Source organism: Chenopodium quinoa, unplaced genomic scaffold (assembly GCF_001683475.1).
Source record: "Chenopodium quinoa cultivar QQ74 unplaced genomic scaffold, ASM168347v1, whole genome shotgun sequence".
Lineage (NCBI taxonomy): Eukaryota > Viridiplantae > Streptophyta > Magnoliopsida > Caryophyllales > Amaranthaceae > Chenopodium > Chenopodium quinoa.
In genome coordinates this window covers 3,183,856-3,199,234 of record NW_018743252.1, presented here as the reverse complement: position 1 = coordinate 3,199,234, position 15,379 = coordinate 3,183,856, and positions in this window count along the sequence as shown.

Below are 15,379 nucleotides of genomic sequence, written 5' to 3'. Positions count from 1 at the left end.
CAGGTTGACTTTGTTGCTCGTCCTCTCGAACTTCGTCGAGTTCGATTTTCCTCCAACTTGTCATTTTGGAAAGGTGTTCCTTCTCCAAAAAGACACCATCACGAGCAACAAACACTTTGTTCTCGGATTTGTTGTAGAAGTAATACCCCATGGTTTCTTTTGGGTATCCCACAAAGAAACACTTGTCAGATTTTGGTGAAGTTTGTCAGAAATTAAGAAAAGACAACACTGGAGTTTTCTTCGTCCATAATTCATATAGAGTCTTTTCAACATCTTTTTTCGGAGCACGGTTCAGTGTTAGTACCGTGGTTAGAAGTAAGTGTCTCCAGAAAAAGATAGGAAGTTCACTAAGACCCATCGTTGATCGAACCATGTCTAAAAAGGTTCGATTCCTCCTTTCGGACACTCCGTTCCATTGTGGAGTTCCGGGAGGTGTCAACTCTAAAAGAATACCATTTTCTTTCAAGTGATCATCGAATTCGCGGCTCAAATAGTCACCACCTCGATCCGATCGAAGTGCTTTGATTTTCTTGCCAAGCTGATTTTCAACTTCACTCTGAAACTCTTTAAATTTCTCAAAGATTCAGATTTGTTCAACATAAGGTAGACATAGCCATATCTACTATAGTCGTCCGTGAAGGTGATGAAATATCAATAACCATTCCTTGCAAGTGAACTCATTAGTCCACATACATCCGTATGTATTAGACCCACTAAGTCACTAGCCCTTTCTCCCAACTTAGAGAATGGCTGCTTTATCATCTTCCCTAATAAACATCCTTCGCAATTTTCAAATGACTCCAAGTCGAATGAGTCAAGAATACCCTCATGAAAAAGTTTCTTGATGTGTTTGATGTTAATGTGGCCAAGACGACAATGCCATAAGAAGGTTTGATTTGACTCGAAGGTCTTAGCTCTTTTGGCGGTATCATCAATTTCTCTAATCATATGTAAAATATGCAATTTTATAGAACATATAAGCAAGACATTTCAAAAACAACCATTGTTTTAGTCTTGTGATCAATGTAACCCGGTGTTTAACACCATAGACCAAAAGTATGTTCAAAAGCATGAGAAACTAATATTAGTTAATTACAAGCCATAGACAAAAATGTGCCTACAAGCACGATCGAAAGACCATTTTTGTCGTTCGCTCGTAGTTGCACATCCACTTTGAAGCCCACTCACTTGGTTCCTGAAAAGGAAACATAAAGTGAGTTACACATAGTATCCAATACCTATGAATAGCTTTATACATAAGTGTTAATGAAGATACCTGAGGCAGATGAAACACTCCTCTCCTCCTCATCCTTTCGGAAGAGCTTGCATTCCCTCTTGTAGTGGCCTTGCCCACCATAATAGAAGCATCACATCTTCGCTTTGTTCTTGAACTCCCACTTCCTTGCTCTTAAGGGCCTTAGGTTGCTCCATAGGAGGTGGCTCGGTGAAGCAGTTGCACCACTGCTCTTAAAGAGCGTGTCTCCTTTCCCGCAGCTATATTCAATCTAAGTGCATCATAGCCCGAGTGGAGTGAAGCAAGCAAGATATGACCCACCATCTCATCCTCTAATGAGATTTCAAGAAGATCCATATGCTTGAAGAGCCTAGTCATTCCAAACACATGAGGTCGGAGGGGCATACCGAGTCTCAATTTGGTATTGTAGACCCTTGACCAAAGCCGGCGCCTCTCCTTAGCAAGACAACCTACTTCCGGTGGCTTTATCTTCATGTTCGAGAGTGACCTAGTCACATCAAACACGAGTCCATCATAGTTTCCATTGTCACTCGTGATGACTCTCACATTGACAACGTCCTCAAGTGCTTTGAGGAACATGTCCGGAAAATAGAAGGAGAGTTTTTACTTCCAATCTTCCGGGATGGAATTAGCCATTAATCGTGAGACTCTCTTGCAATCAGAAGACCATGCATTATGAGCCTCATCGCCCATGATTCCCTTAGCGAAGAAGTTTAGAATGGGGTATCAAGAGTGTACTCCAAGGAACAATTCCGAAGAGTTTTCCTGAGTTCTTCTTCCCATTCCTTGAAGTTGACCAAGTTAAGGCTAAAAGCCAACTTGTCAGGGAGTTCCGGGCACATAGAATTGTTGTTGATTGTGTTATTTGCAGAGATGTTTCTACAATTGAAAGAATTTGAAATGAAAAACCATTTGTAAACCAATAAGTTTGAAATTTAAAGCATACATGCAAATTTTCAATCTTATTGAGCATTTTATCCACGCATTAACATTAGTCCCTTTTAGGTGAGAATAAAATGATTCCAAGATCCCAAAAATCAAAAAGTGATTAATCATTCTTTAACTTGTCTTAACACTTAATATTTTAAGGTAAGCAATCCAATTGCTAATAGCTCCAAGCTACTCTTGGTTCGATAAAACGTCGCATCTAATGCTTCCTTGACATTTTATCTCCATTGCCACGACATCTAAGGACTCCTTACTGATATCGTTAAGCTTAACCAAGATAGCTTGTATACCTAGTATATCTTCTACGTTCCTAGGGAAGCGGTGATGCCTCGCTTTAGCATAGCCCATCACCACGCGCATTAGTTCGGTAAGTGTCGTTTTTGGAATGGCAAGTTTTGCTCATTATTATAGGGACCTAGGGTTGGTTGATTTAAGTGAACTTAATTAATCATTGCAACATTTGAAATCCTAAACATGCATGTATCATACAATTCAATCATATATAAACACAATATATATAGAAAACATAAGCAAAAGATGCATTTGGCAATTAGCATGACCCCTTGAATCTTCAAATCGTCAAGGGTCTTCGATGCAACTTCTTGGCTTGTCTTCTTAGAAACGCTGTCTTCGAGGCATATCCGCCAATCTATGCAACTACTAGCTACTACGACTAGGAATAACCTAAATATTAAGGTACAAAAATACGCAACGGTACGCAGACTGTATTTAGATTTACAAAAATACATAACGCATCGCAGTCCGTATTGGCTATCCTAGTCAGGTCCCACTAGTTGCCATTTTCACAAAACTTGTGAAACAATATACATTCCATTCATCCATTCACTATATGTGAATGGCCCATGAATTTTACAACGATAAACAAGTAACAATGAATTAACACGCGCGAACTAGTAACTAACATAGGTGGTTAATCCAATTAATACGCCTAATTAAAACTAGTCGAAGTTGTTTAACATTTTATGTGATTAAGACCCAATTTAGTTCAAGTAATTAACGAAGCTTCCCACTAAATTCCGCATCCAACTTAATTAATCCAATTAATTAAGCCGGTAAACCCATATTTTGCCAAATTATTTTGCAAGTGCCGGAGGAACCGAGGCCTGACCTCATTAAAATAATTAAATAAATAATTAAATGGCCTAATTACGCAAAATGATAGCCCACAACACACCCAAGTGCCTAGCATCAAAGCCACGGGGCTAGGCTTGCTAGGCACCTAGGGTCGTGGCTTACATGCCTAGGGTGCTGGCCTGCCCAGCCAGCAGCGCACCCCACTAGCGCTGGCACCAGCAACCTCACAGCATGCTACGTATGCTTGCATGGCGTTGGCAGCTTACAAGTGGCCTACTAGACTAACATGTGCATAATTGAAAATTGAAGGGTTATACTCATAAATACTTTAACCATACATAAATTAATAATGAGATTTGACAAAATTAAAGAGGTTGGAAAAATATTCATCTAATGAAAAATTTTCAACACTAACATGTGCATAATTGAAAATTTACATCTTCCAATATGAAGATTAATTAAATTTCAATCACAATGTTGAACTTTTAGGACTTTAATCAACTCAAAAATGATTAAATCCAAGAATTAGTTCAACATGGAATTTAGCAATCAAAGTTCAACCAAATAAACAATTAAAGATTGAATCTTTAACATATTAGGGACTTCAAAATTACAAGTTCACCATAAACATTTACACTTGAAGCAATTTATTTGCAAAAATGTGAAAATATCAAGTTTATGTGAAAAATGAACTCATTAAATTAAGCACCAATTATGACTTCATAGACATGCCTCATAAGGTTTATAATTGTAGTAGATTAGTGATGCAACCATACATTTAATCTACCTTTAACACGCCATAATTAATCAAGGTTTAAAGATTTAAAATTTTTCGTCAAAAACGAAGAACCCCTCGTAAAACATATTTCTGGGTGAATTTTGGCTTCTGGACAGCCCTTAAATTGGGTAAAAAACGATTTAGAACATCGATTCCACCCAAAAATCACTATTTTTGAGTAGAAATCTGGGTTCGTTGGCTAAAATTAGTAAAATACGAGATTAAAACTAATTAAAAACGAACTTCTAATCTAATTAGAAAGAAAAACCAGAATTTAAATCCATTTTAAATCACCTCAATTAATTATTAGTTACAATAATTAAAATGAGCGCGGCTCCGATACCACTTTTGGGTTTCGTAGCGTCCAACGCTACGCGGAAGAGAAACCCGCCCAAGACCCGCCCACTAATTAAAGCAACTAAACATGAAATCACATAATTAAGAACACAAGAGAGAGAAAGAGAAAAGTCATTCTTACCCTCGACGCGTGCTTCGCTCGATTCACGAGCTCTTACTTCAAAGCTCGAGCCACGCAAGTGCATTGGCCTCCGACGGCTCGCACCCTCGACCCGACCCGAACGGTCTTAATCCCAAAAATTAGTCGGGACTTGACCAAATAAAACTAGAGTATTACGAACTTAAAAGGTTTTCTCACTAATAACGAGATACCTTATTGAGTTCAACTCAAGTGGTTTTTCCCAAACCCAAAACTTGGGTATTTATAGGGAACGGAGACTTGATCTCCCTTCTCCCATCAATGTGGGAGATTTGCATTTTCCTCAATTTTATTTTAATCAAAAACAAAATAAAAATGCAAGATCAACCAAAAAGCTCCAAGTGTCACATGGAGGGAGAGAGTAGGTGAGGACCATTCAAGGGGGGGATCAAATCCCCTTGCTCACCAAGCAGCCCCTCAATTTCGGTCCCCACACAAAACCGCACACACCTCGCCACTTGGCTGGCTAGCAGCTTGCCTTGGCTGCCAGCTGACGCCTTGCACCAAGGCTGGGCAGCGCAGCCAGCCAGCACGCAACACATGCGCAGCAAGCCAGCACGCATGCATACAAAGCTGTGATGCTGCTGCTTGGTGCGTGCTGTTGTGCGAGTGGCGTGGTGCTTAATGCTGCTATGCTAGCACGCACGCACAGCCCAGCATGCCTAGCACGCTGCTGCAATGGTCGTGCTAGCGAGAGTGCTGCTGCTATGCGATGCCCAGCATGCACAACCCATAGCACAAGCACGCATAGCGAGCTGTTGTGCGAGTGTTATGCATTGCATGCTTGCGACTGGGTGCGTGGCCCAGCACACTAGCACGGTAACATGCGTTAGCTGCTAGCATGCTTGCGGCCTCGTGCGTTAGCTGCTAGCATGCTTGCGGCCTCGTGCACTAGCCTTGCTAACATGCTTGGCCTAGCACGCAATGCATGCTAGGCTTGTGGTATGGCTTGCGATGCGCATGGTAGCCTAAGCTAGCCTAGCACTCGCGTTGATAGGCAAATGCGAGGGTACGGCTTAACTCTAACTTGTCGCTTGCTTGATTTCTCGTCTCGTCGAATTATAAACTCGACTCGACTTGTGATACTCGGTTTCGACGCTCTAAGCTCGACATCCGATGTCTTTGTTCGTAATACTCTAATGACTCATCTAATCCTTCAGATTGATTCGTCATTTCGGATCGGTTATTCGATAGGGGTGCGATCCGAAGGGTTCAGTCAAGATTAAGCCGTAATATTAATTATACAGTAATATTACTGATCGAAAGCGGCCTCCAATTAGGCATTCCGATCACTTGACCTCACTGAAGAATTAGCTTTCTAATAATTCTGAACCCTCTATCAGAATAATACACTTGTTGGAAGGACACAATTCCTTTCAATATGACCGTAGGACGGGGAATAAATATACATATAAAATAGACTCATCAGAGCTTAGTGCGGGTGCAACGCGGGTGTGCAGCTGTGCTCCTAGCCAAACTAGAGAGGGCGCGCTACCCTGCAAGCAAGGCGCGCAACCCAGCTAAGAACGGATGCGCTGCCTTGCTACGCGAGTGCGCCTTGTGGCTTGTTCGGTTTCTTTGCTCGACCTTATCAATAGCCTGAGTCTATTTTGTACGTCATAATTTTTAGATCTTGAAACCTAGTTTTAGCATAGCACTAATTAATCTTAGTTTTGATAATCAAGGCTTAGTTGAGAGCTTATCTCTTTAGATTATTGTAGCTTTAGAGTGAGAAAGTGAGTAAATCAATGGTGGATTTTGGTTGTTGAAGTTTCAAGAGCAACACTTAGATTGGAGCCTTCCATCATCAATCAATGAGAAATTTCTTACGTTATCTTCTCTAACTTATTCCATTTTTTTATTATTGAATAGTCAATTTCTTTGTTTGTTAGTCTTGCTTGTTAACCTTGTTGATGCTTCTTAATTTGATGTATAACCTTGTTGTAAGCACGATTAGTGTGTAACTCTCTAACTAAGGGGGTGGTGATGGTGTAGTTTGATCTTGAGCATATTTTGGATTTAGGATTTTGATTTAATTATGGTTAAAATGCTTTGTTTTTTATGTGCTAAGAATTATTTCATTTGAGTGGCCAATCAATTGTTGTAGTTGGGTGGATTGAACTAGATTATGACGATATTGTGATATAGGAATTTTCATTGAATGATTTGTTTGAATTGTACCTTGATTCCCATGAGCTTATAACGATAGTGTAGGTTTGTGCTTGAAATGAGAATTTAATTATTAGCTCTGATAGGTAGCTAGATTGTTCTTTGAATCATTTAACATGAGTTGCTTAGTTCACAACCTAATTCAATTTCTATGCCTTGATTATGCTTGAGTGAAAAGCTACACCTAATCATTTCCCTTAGTGCTTTACTTGTCTCGATTGTGATTTGTTTCTACTTCTTGTTCTTAGTTCCTTTTAGATTTTAGTAAACTTAATCTCCTAACCAAGACTAGCTTAGTAGTTAGTATCAATTGGTGGTGTTTAGTTGTTCCCTGTGGTACAACCCTACGCTTTCCCTAGAATTATTCTAAGTTAGGTTAGGAAATTGTGTTTGGTTTAGGGGTTTCATTTAACAACGTGAAATTCCCTTCGTCAAAATGGCGTCGTTGTCGAGGAATGGCTTCCATTTTTGTTTTGTTATCTTATTGAGACTAGTCCATTTCTCTTTTACTTTGCTATTGTTACTATTGTTACTAGTTAGTGCTATTATTGCTTAGCTTTGTTGTATGAATAAGGGGGCAAACTCGTTCAAGATCATTGGCTCCTATTGATCCCAAATTGGAGCCTTTCTCTATCCCTACTCCAAAGAGAAGCAAGAAACCGAAGGAGAAGCATCAACACTCATCACCACACTCCTATAAAGGTGGTTAACCAAATGTTAATGTAATACCCTGGAAATTTCTTTCTTTTAAAATACCCATTTTACTCTAAATAAAACCCTTTTTAGGAAATAACCAAAATGTTACCGCCACCGTGATAACGGCTAAGGCTATTTTTCAAAGTCACACAACGGAAGACTAAAAATAAAAACCAACTTGTCAAAATAAAACTTTAGTTCACAACTTCAAAATAAAAGTAAAATAAAATATTCACAATTTGGAACCAATTCAAACATGTCTCTTTAACAACCAACTCAAAAATAAACATAACAATGTTAGTTCATAAACAATAACTAATAATTCAAAATATAAAACTAAGAAAGCATAAGAAGTAACTCTCTGCACTCATTCCCTTCATTCTCTTCATGCTTCATACCTGTCACATTCTCTTTATTTCAACCCCTCTACTCACCATATAAATGGGTCATAGTAGGGCCAATCTAGAGGAAAGCCAAACACAAACACAAAAGTACGAATCAGCAAAAGCTGAGTACATATGCACTACACTAACATGAATATCCTAGCATCAAATAAAATAATTAAAAACATGCTCGTCATACAAGCACAAGTCAACTTACCTTTGACTCATAACTAACAATATTAATTATTAAATAATAATTTTGGATTACGCATCGAACGGGTTTCCTTCCTTATAAATAGCCTATTAAATTAGGGAGCTACCCGAATTAGCACCTACTATGTCACCTTGTGACAAATTCCAACGCATTAATAATAAAAGAAAGTACAGCGTCCTGTACCCCTGTAGAAGGTATGATCAAATATAAAGTCACATAACTCCCCCCCATATGTTCATACTCAAGGTGTATACGTTCCAAGAGTTTTGGTGTGTATCCTCTTACATTTTACGTGATTTACCAATTTAACTTGTGATGACTCCAACCAATCAATCAAGAACAAACATAATAACAATCAAAACAAACTTCCAATTCATTCTTGATTTAATTAGTGAGCACATACTATTTATTTTAATTAAGGTTCCTTGCCTAGTTTTGTGCACAAAACTGCACGATTACTACCTTCGTGCATAAGATGCACAACTAAACTTCCTTGACTCAAACTCAACTTGCATGAGTGAGTAAATAAATAAACTTACTTCTTGAATCAACTCTAATAATATATGGGTGAGAAATAAATTCATGAATCATGCTCAATAATTCTAACTTAGCTCTTTTAAACATACATAAGCCTTGCTTATCAAATTCATGCTTTCTTGATACTTGAAAAGCATACTTCCATGATTCATATATATTCAGCTTGTATCATGCCTCAAATAACATATTCACATGCTTGCATACTAATTCATGCTCAACCAAAATCAATTCCAAGCATATAATCAACCAAACGTGTTACTAATTCATCTCTTAAATCATACTTTACAATCCTAGCATGATACTACGCATACATAAATATTCTTGTGCACATACGTACCTTGAATAGTGCCTAAACTCGGCCACACTCGCTAGAATTCACCTAGCTTAAAGCTTCCGACAAATAAGAATACATAACTATAGTTAATCCACTATTCTCACTAATTTCCAGCAACTATAATACACTTTAAACCTTACTAATCAACCATATTTAATGACATAAAAGCCATAAATTAAAACCTCTTCTTTAAGTGGGAACTTTAAATCTTTTCAAAAAGACTTAGTTTTTATGACTTAAATAAAATTTCAGCATACTTATTTAATTTAAAACATCACTAATAGACTAGGAAATCATATTTAAATCATTAAAACCCTTTTCCCTTTTATTGGTAATCAAACCCTAAATTCCAGCATTAAATTCCAGCATTAAATTGAGGGCTTTAAACTCATTAAAAACATGTTTAAACCATTAGTTAAACAATAACAACAACCTAGAATCAAACCCTAACCATAAACATTAATTTTCAAAATTCTAGGGTTTATAAATTGGGGTTTTAGAATAAATAAAAATCTGAAATTTACATGATTAATTTAACATCAAATACCCAAAATCTATACCAAAACATAATCAAAATTGTTTCGAGGTTTTCTGGTGTCATGCGGGAGAGTTACTATTCCGGGACTGGATCCTTGCGCCTATACCTGCAAAACAACGGAGACTCCGGGTGGTGGGAACTCCGCCTCCGACGATCAAGTTAGTACTTGTAGGTGGAGTAAAAAAGGTGCGGAAAGTAAAAGAGTGATCTGGTTCCTCTAGGGAGAGGAGTGATTAGGAAGTGCAAATAATGCTAAGTCTGGTCTAGCGATTAGTATGCACGTGTGTTTAGGCTTCTCTTGGTGAGAGTAATTAATTCTGAATGTCCCTTTATAGAAGGCTAATTACAGTATTTATAGTCTTGGGATGCGTGCCCAATACTAGGTTAATTGGTAAACCTAGGACTTATTGGGCTTGCATCGGGAATCGGGCTTGTGATGACCGTTTTACAAGTTGGCAGATTATGGGCCACATGGCGTGGCCTGATTAGTCCATGTTGGACCTCTCAAGGTGACAAGTGGCGGACGCTGATTGGCCCACGTGGTGGACACGTGGCAGGTCCGGATTGGTCCATTTGTCATGGGTAATTTTACCCTAATCATGGTCACGTGCCACCTGTGATAGGTGTCAGACTATGACGGGCGACGGCCAGTGACAGGCGTTGGCTGGTGGTTGGCCGAGCGTTTTTCCCGCCTATTTTTTGAATTTTTGAAGTGACCCTTCAACTTCCACAAATTTCCTATATAAGGGCCTTGACCAAAGTCTTATGTTTCACACTTTTGCGAACTTTATGAAAGAGAACTCTCGGATCCCTGAACTTGAGCTCTAATTTTCTGGACGACTGATTTTACCAATCGCCTGCTTCTTTTTAGACGCCTGTTCAACCAAGCTTCTTTTCAGAACTTAAGTTTCAGGTAACCGTCTGTTCCTTTTTACTTTCTGTTTTTTCTTTTTTCTTTTTTTTTTAAAAAAATGAGTCCCAAAAGCATCCGGCACGGCCTAGGTTAGCAATAAGCCGGTCACCGGGGACGGCTGAGTCTAGGACTAGGGGTGCCGACTGCCCTGCGGTTCTTCAATCTTTGCGCAAGTCCCGGAATCCAACTGTCTTTGTATCAATGCAGGACTGTATGGCAAGAACCAAAAGAACAACGAGGATTGAAAACTCTAATGGCTCTTCATTCCGGATCCAAATTAGTGAGCTATCGGACCAAACGCCTGGGACCCTAAGAACCCTGGTGACTCTATCCTTGAATCTTTAGAGGGGTCTCCTGAAAAAGAGACGGCCCTAGCCGGATCTACTCAAGTAAGGTCTGGGGACGAGTCTCCAGAGAAGGAGGCGGTCCCTTCTGGTTCCCCACAAGTAAGCCTTGCATCCGACTCAAATGACGAGTCAGAGTCTAGTGATTCCAGTCGGCACTCCCTTTCTTCAGAAGAAAAGTACTCTAGTTTGGAGACCGCAAGGGAGTCCTTATCCGTAGAGATGGGAGAAAATTGGGGGGAGCCGTCTGTCTCCCGTAGGGAGTCGCACACCGCGTTCTATCATCACGTTCCTAATGGTAGGCGGAAGGTGATGGCGGAGAAGTTTGGGGAGCTTCCTTTATCAAAATTTCATGGGAAATGATTATTTTTTATCCGTCCCAGATAGGGAGGATACAGTTGTATGGCCCGAGGCGGCTAATTATGGAGATCAGTGCTTTGGGTGCTATGAGGCGGCCATTAAGGCGGGCCTTAGGTTTCCTCTACACCCGGCTGTCGAGAGAATTTTAGACGGCTACCAGATTGGCCTTTGGCAACTTGCCCCAAACTCTTGGTTTAACATACTAGGGTATGTTGCTGGGTGTGAGATGTATCGGGTGGACGCCAATTTTGAGGCGTTTGCCCCAATGAATTATCTCAGTCGAACCCCTAAAGCAAGCGGGACCGGCTGGTACCAAATTTCAAGCCACAAAGGCTATATGATGACCTTGGGCAAGGAAAACAAGTGGAAGGACTGGCGGAACACCTTTTACATTGTTACCAGCAATGACAAAATCCGGAACAAAAAATACAACAGATGGAACAAGGATCCTCCGTACTTGGCAGGCGGTCAAGACCTACCGCCTGTTCCAAAGAAAGCCTGACGCGAGATTTTGGACTCGAGCCTCTTTAAAGTTATTATCCAAGCGAGCCCTGAGACAGGGGTGAGGGAGTCCATCCCTCAAAATTACATACCCAAGTACAATTGGTTGTACGATGGGGTGTACTTGGCCGCCTGCGGCCTTAGCGTAGAGATGCCGAAAGGTATCTGTCCGCATGTTTTTTCATAGCCCGAAATGTCTTGGTATAAGTTTTACATGTTTCTAACTTTTGTGATTCTTTTTGCAGACGAGGCAATGGAAAAAGTTTCAGCTTCCAAGAAAGCCTCCGCCCAATATCGCTCGGCCATTCTGGGCAAGCGCCCTGTAGAGGAGTCGCCTACTTCTCGGACTGCTAAGGTATAACCATGACCCTGAGCATTTTGAGTTTTAATTTCCTTAGCTATCATTACTCTGATCACTTTTCTGGTAATAACAGGATGGAAGACTGTAGTAACATCATGAAGATGACTTGGTCAACTCTCTACCCTGGCTCAGACTACAAGGAATGGGCAGACCAGTTCGCCGCCTGTACAAGGGAGTATGATGAAAAAATCATAGGTGGTGGAGGCAGCGAAGAGGAGGGTGCCTAGTCCTCTGAGGCTTCTAGTGAGGAGAAGGAGGAAGAGAAAGAGGAGGCGGACGCCTCTAAAGAGACTGCGCCTAAGGTGGAGCCAGGTCAGGAGGATGCCTTGGAAGAGCAAGTGCCTTCGGTTGTCCCCAACCAGGCGACCGAGAATGCCGAGGCCCCTCCTTCAAATGTTTAAGATTTTCTCTTTTTATTTTCCAACTTTCTTCGGCCTGTGTGCCGCTTGTATTTGAATTTTCTTTACCCAACCATGGGGTTATGAATATTTTGCCGGTCTTCATGGCCGGCTGTTTTATTATGAAGCTGGCGGCCGCTTTTTGGTCGTCTTTGATCAATGATTGTCATTTTGCCGTTTTGATTTGCTAGTTTCTTGATAGCCGCTTGAATGTCATACCAACTATTTTTGATTTGGAATTAACAAATTTTTTCTAGTAGGCTAGGATGGAGGACGCTTCCCTTAATGGGGGTGTATCCTATCCCCTGTTTGTGTCCTATCCCCTGTTTGTGCCAACTACTTCTGCCCTTGGGCGGCTGGTTGTCTTTCTCTCGAAATTGGTTGCCAATCGACCATGACCCTTGTAGTTCAATTTTTATGGGCCGCCTAATAGTTTTAGTGGCTTGGTGCCAACTAGTTCAACTATAATAGCTAAGACCGGAACTCCAAACTTGTATTTTGATGAGGTAGAATGTTTGGTACCCTAGCCAGGCAACGGAGGTAAACCGCCTAGTTTTGAGAACAATCGTTTTACCTAGGGGACAGGCCGTTTGTTATCGGGACGCCTGTTTTGAATTACTGTGTCTATATTGATAGCCGCCAGTAATTCTAGATTGATCAAGTAGGAATAGTGTTCTAGGGCCCTTGTTTGCCAAAAAATAATTGACTCTCAAACTTTTTGGTTCCATACTAGGGGGAACGACTGGTTACCCTTGTGGGTTTGCCAGGCGCTGCCTCTTTTGTTTTTAGTAGGGAAGCCAGGCGGCGGAGGCCGGATGGTTCCCTTGATTCGCCAAGTGTTGCTTGGCTATTTCCTCAAAAGTTTTAATCCTAGTAGGAGTAGTGGTTGAAAGCCCTGTTTACCAGAAAACAGGCAGGCTATTCATACCTTTTAGGTTCCATACTAAGTTTGAGGGAGTGACTAGGAGTTAGCGTTGGAGTTACTCAGTCGCCGTCCCTCCTGCTTGAGTAGTACAGATACCAGGCGGCGGAGGCCAGCTGGTCCCCTTGATTCGCCGATGTTTGTTGGCTATTAACTCAAGAGGTACCTCCTGCATTTATCCCAAGTAATACAGGCGGTCATCCGACTCAGATGTCAATTGATAGCATTGGCTTGGTTAGTGATAGAGTTATCCTTGTCTCATTTGTAAACAGCTACGTGGTTGTCCTTGGGAACAGTCGTTTAGGGGCCGTTTATTTAGTTTATAGCGCATTATTCTACCCAAAAGGGAGCTCCTCTCTACGACAAATCTCATCCGGATGGATGTCGCCGGACGCCTGCTATGATGTTGGGACAGGTCATATTAGTTTAATTTTAAGATAGGATCAGTCAGCCTGGCGCCTGGGCTGATCATCCGGCCATAGGCCTCGTTTAGTTTGTGGCGAACATTGGTGCTAAGTTACCTTAGACTTAAAGTATAGGAGAGTAGCCGTCTGTTTTGGTTCAGGCAGCCATCTTCTATGGAGAGTATCCGACTGTAAGTTCAGGCGGCATGCCCCTATGAAGATGGGAGTATAATACTCAATGGAGAGTATTCGACTGTAAAGGTACAGGTGGCATGCCTCTTTGAATCAGTACAAAGTGAAAGAAATGGAGAGTAGCCGACTGTAAAGGTACAGGCGGCATGCCCCTCTGAATCAGTACAAAGTGAAAGAAATGGAGAGTAGCCGATTGTTAGACCCGACGGTATGCCCCTCAATTTGTACAAAATGGAGAGTAGCCGCCTGCTATTTGGGCAGGCGGCGTGCCCCTTTGTTTTTAGCATACAAGTGAAGAAATTTTGCAAGTTTTATTAATAGCTCTTGGCAATTACATTATTAAAAATAATACTTCTTTAGATTGTCTGCATTCCATGTTCTAGGTAGGGGCCGGCCGTCTGGTGTTTCCAGGCGATAGGTGCCGTCCCTGACCTCTTCATAGATTCGGTAGGGTCATTCCCAATTGGGAGTTAATTTGCCTAACTCATTAGCCCTACTGACTGCTTCCATTTTCTGTAGTACGAAGTCCCCTACTTTGAGTGGACGCCTGTGTACTCTTTTGTTATATGCCCTTGTCATCCTCAGGCGGTAGATCTCATGGCGTAAGGCTGCATTACCCCTACGTTCTAGGAGTGAATCCAATGTCAGGCGCATGGACTCCCAATTGGCTTCTTTGTCGTATAGCATTATACGAAGGGTCGGCTCGCATTGTTCGATAGGTAGAACAGCTTCTGCCCCATAGGTTAGGAGGAATGGAGTTTCTCCAGTTGCCCCTTTTTCAGTCGTCCTGATGGCCCAGAGAACATGCGGTAGTTCGTCTGCCCACAGGCCGCCTGCTCTTTCAGTTTTCTTTTTGATACCGTCTGAGATGATTTTGTTGAAAGCTTCTACCTGGCCGTTTGCTTGCAGTCGGCCGACTGATGCAAAGCAGTAGGAAATACCTTGATCTCCCAGCCAATTTTTGAGAACAGGCGTTTCAAACTGGGGACCGTTATCAAAAACCATAGATATGGGTACCCCAAATCGAGTGATGACATTCTTCCATATGAAGGAGATGACGTCCTTGGTCTTGATACCCTTAACTGCTTCTGCTTCTGCCTCCACCCACTTAGTGAAGTAGTCGAATGCTACCAGAATGTACCTCCTGCCGCCTGTTGCAGGTGTATAGGGCCTTAGGATATCCATGCCCCACTTAGCAAATGGTATAGGACTATGGATGGCCGTGAGGTCAGTGGCCGGACGATGGATTAACTTGCCAAACCTTTGGCACTTGTCACATTTTTTCACCATCTCCATGGCGTCTGCTTCTAGGGTAGGCCAGAAGTAACCTTGCCGCCTTGCTCTTTGAGCAAGCGACCTGCCGCCTACATGGGAAGCGCAGTATCCTGAGTGTAAGTCTTCCAGGATCTCTCGTCCTTTTTCGGGGGTGACACATTTCAAGAGGGGCTGAAGATAGACCATCTTGAAGAGCTCTCCTTTGCACATTTCAAAATTGGACGCTCGTTTAAGTAGGGCCGCCTCTAGAGTTGAATCCGGCAGGG